Raw genomic sequence first — 4,256 nt, 5'->3', positions numbered from 1 at the left:
CAGCCTCACAAAAGCAAAAACAAAGACAAACAAACAAGCAAACAAAGTCCAAACAAAATGCAGAACAATAATAACAACATTGACGACAACAATAAAGAAACTTTACCGGTGAAAACAGTAACACTTGCAGTCCACCAAATATACCAACAAAAGACTGGGCACGTCACTTTCCCTGTGGGAAGTCTGACAGAAGTAGTATTGCTTGCCAATGTAGTCTGTGACTTACTCCCTAATCACTCAAAATGTTAACCACTAACTAATACAAAAAAAAATCAATACTCAGTATCTAAGCTTGTGTTTAAAACAAATGTTCAAAGGATGTTTAGATAAAAGAAAAAAAGAAGAGTCACTGAGATCGCCTTTCACCATACAGAGAACATTGAAGGCTGAGAAAGAGTGAAATTAAGAAAAAAAAACCCAAAAAACAGAAACAATAGTAACTATAGAATCAAATATAGAATTGTAATTCTATATCTGTGAAATTCCTATTAAAACAAATGGTAACTTTTGCTGGGTATATGAGGAAATAAATATCAATTGAGTAATCTCTGTAAGATCAGGATATAGGCAATACTGTATAGCTGGGAGGGCTCAGCTTATTTGGGCTGGTGTCAGGCTTGGTCTGTCATCTTGTGTGCTATGAAAGACCTGGCTGAGAAAACCACTAGGAGCAAGCCAGTAAGCAGCATTCATCCCTGGCCTCTACATCAGCTCCCGCATCAGCCTCCCCTTCATGGCCTTTGCATCAGCTTCCACATCAGCCTTCCAAATCTTGACCTGTTTGAGTTCCTGCCCTTACTGCCTTTGATGATGGGTTGTTATATGGGAGTTGGATTGAAATAAGCCTGTTACTTCTTGAGTTGCTTTTGGCCACTCCGTTTCACGGAAGCAATAAAAACCTTAAGTAAGTTCTGAGTTAAATATTCCATCACAGGACAGATGATTAACACACACTGCAAAGAAGACCGGCATCATATCACAGAGAGATACTAAGACACCATACACTCCTGGGGAATTAAATTAAATTCAGAATTTCACATAAAATGAGAGACAATTTAAAGACATACAAAACAAAATTGAGAAAATATTGTAGTAATGCTGAAAATACCAGCATAGAGATAACAGACTTCAAGCTGAAAATGACTGTTAATACATATTTGCATATAGGAGAATGGCTATGCTATTTGCTATAATAGCAAATAATAGTGTATGTATTCATTGTTGGGCTCATACCTCAGGGTGAGAACACTGGCATGGCATTCACAAGGCTGTTGAGTTTCACGGCTGGCAGTGAAAAACAAAAGAGTTGCTTTTATGTAGAAAAGGAGAAGACAGAAAATGAAAATTCAAAGAAATTTAAAGATGAAAGACAGAAGCTAAATAAATAAACTTGACAATTAATAGAGTCATTAGGAAGGCTGTTAACAGCCATAAAATTGAATGAGTTAACTTTTCATGTTAATCTGGATTCTCTCAGCTTTCATAGGGACAGACACCCAGAGGACAAACTGAGTTATTTTGAAGTTTGTCACTGGCTTTTGAGGGGAAAAAGTACACTCTTTGGGTTAAGTAAATGAATGTACATGATCTAAATTATGATTCCATCTCATCATGACTGGAAAACTTCCTAAAAATAAAATGAAGGTTCTACAGATGGTAGAAAAATCTCTGTATGTTTATGTCTGTGTGGGCTTCATGTCTGCTTATGTATGTGACTATGTGTATATGTATCTATATGTGTGCTTGTGTATGCATGTGTGTGTGCCTGTGTGTGTGTGTGTAGCATAATGTGAATGTTGGGTGACTTCCTCAGTTTCTTTTTACCTTATATTTTTAAAATTTGATATCTGAGATTATCATATAATTATAGCATTTCTTCACTTTCCTCCCTTCAAATGCTCTTATTAGAGAACTGTTAGTTACCACCATGCTATGCACTTTAAGCTTAGAAGCTCTGTCTCTCACTGAATCTGAGGTCAGTTTGGTTCCATGACCTTGCTAATAAGTACCTTAACCAGTCCAGAGATCCACAGGTCTTTGGTCCCCAGTGCTGGGACTATAGGTTTTCAACAGTGCTAGGTTTTAAGAATCTGAGTTTGGAAATCAAATTCTCATCCTTTATAGTAAACACTTTACCCACTGAGCCATCTCCTAAACCCTGATGATGCTTGTTTCACCCCTTAAAATAGGTCACAATCTGTGATTGCATCCTGATGAAACTTTAAATCAAATGATTGGAAATCTTTTATTGACCAGCATATGCTTATTAAAATCAGAACACTGAGCTCAGCTCAAGCAGGGGAGTTAGGTTCAAACAGACTCTTAACTGTATTTCCACACATTTTACATTACATAAGTGAGGAAGCCGAGGTATATTTAACTTGATTTCTTCTTACAATTTGTTACTGTTGTTGAGACATGACTTTGTTATGGACGCCAGGGTGGCCTGAAGCTCTCATCCCTTCTGCCTTTGCCTGCTGAATTCTTGGATTATAGGTATACACCAGCACTCCTGGAGTTACCTATGAACTTTTAAAAATGAATTTTTATTTACTGTATACATCTGCCTTTAAAATGCCCTTTACGTATATTCCAGAAATAGGTGTATATAGGGTAGCCTGAGTTCTGGAGTCTTTAATTACTGGATTATAATGGCAACACAAGGAAACAGTCATGTCATATGTAATGCGAATGTACACAGAATGTAAAATTGGAGTAGTGAGGAAGGAACCACACTGTTTCTACTATGGGTTAAACTTGAAAGCCATAAAACATCATGTTTTGTTTTCTAGCAGATTATCCACTACAAAAGTGGATTAGGTTTTAGGCAAGGAGTGGAAAGATGATTCATTTTTAACCTTAACATCTTGATTTGGTAGAGAATGGAAATGAAGGATTAGAATAAAATCAATGGGTCAAGGTCGAAATTAGCCAAAAAAGGTTTAATTTGATGATGGGAGAAATAAAAGGCTAGCTACTTAGCTCATGAATCATACTGCTTTTATCTGAATGTGAAAAGCTCACAGTAGCAGTTGTAACATCATCAGTGGCTCTCTTAGACTTTTGCTTGGTTTTCATCTCTTGGATTCTTGCTGCTCATTAAGATGCAGTTTGTATTCATTGCTTATATTTTGGTTTATAGATACATAATTGTTCAAAAAGAGACATGTGCTCAAAGTGAGTATAATTCGTAAAATTCATATCTTTCACTAAACAGTCAGGACAAAATCGTTCACTTTTTAAAAATTTTCTGATGAAGTATGCAAAGATAATCCTTTTATTTTAATGGCCTCACTGCATCTTATGGTTTGTTTCAGTTATGGAATACAGGAGTATGTTAAAAAACAATCTTAATGTTTTAAATAATATATATTTGGCAGCAATTTATAATAAAAATTTGAACAAACTGTAAAGCACATTTACTTGTATTGATAATTAGTTTCACAGTAATAATGTGAATGGGGGATTTATTGTTCTCCAAGTTGTGTGAAAAGTGTTAGGAAATAAACTCAAATAACCATTTGTATTGTGCTTAAATATGATCTTTATGCTAATGATTGGTAAGTTAGTAACTGTAATTTATTATACCTTGGCTAACCCTCCATGAAGATTAATATGTGTTGACATAGGTTGAATAAGCTTAACTCATAGCTTTAAATTTTTAGTGAATTTTCACTCATGGGAATTTTTCTATGAGTTGTTTGCCCATGCTTCACTAATAGTTTTATAATTGCTTAAGTCTGAGCATCGTTATTCAATTTACCAAATAATATTTGCAACTCACAATAACAACTGAAGTTCTAACTTGGTTTTGTGAATCTTAATCTGCCCTAACTCATACACTTTTATCCTGGAAGCCTCCAATGAAATAACGAATGGCAGTTCAACTCTATTCTTATTTTCCAGCTAATTCTGCACTCTGCACCTCTGTTCCCTCTGAGTATCTGGAAAGGCTACTTTTGGACAGTACATAAAGAGATGTGATCGTTTACTGTACTGCCTGGAGATGTTCTAAAGAGCTGTTTCACTATTATCCCTTCCCTGGGCTTGGTATATCTTAGTCCCTCAGTCCTCTGGTGTTTTGGTAGTGTTGTTGTTTTTAGACGATTTGAATTATTCTTCTGTGATATTCTTAACTCTGAGGTATCTACTGTACAGCTCTGTCAGTTTTGATGAATCTTTGTTCCTCTTGAAAAACCATCTTTACAAGACCTGAGTAGATCGATGCTAGCTCTCTAAAGACGAATGCACATTTG

This window comes from Myodes glareolus, chromosome 1 (assembly GCF_982192425.1).
Source record: "Myodes glareolus chromosome 1, mMyoGla1.1, whole genome shotgun sequence".
Taxonomy (NCBI): Eukaryota; Metazoa; Chordata; class Mammalia; order Rodentia; family Cricetidae; genus Myodes; species Myodes glareolus.
This window is presented reverse-complemented; position numbering follows the sequence as displayed.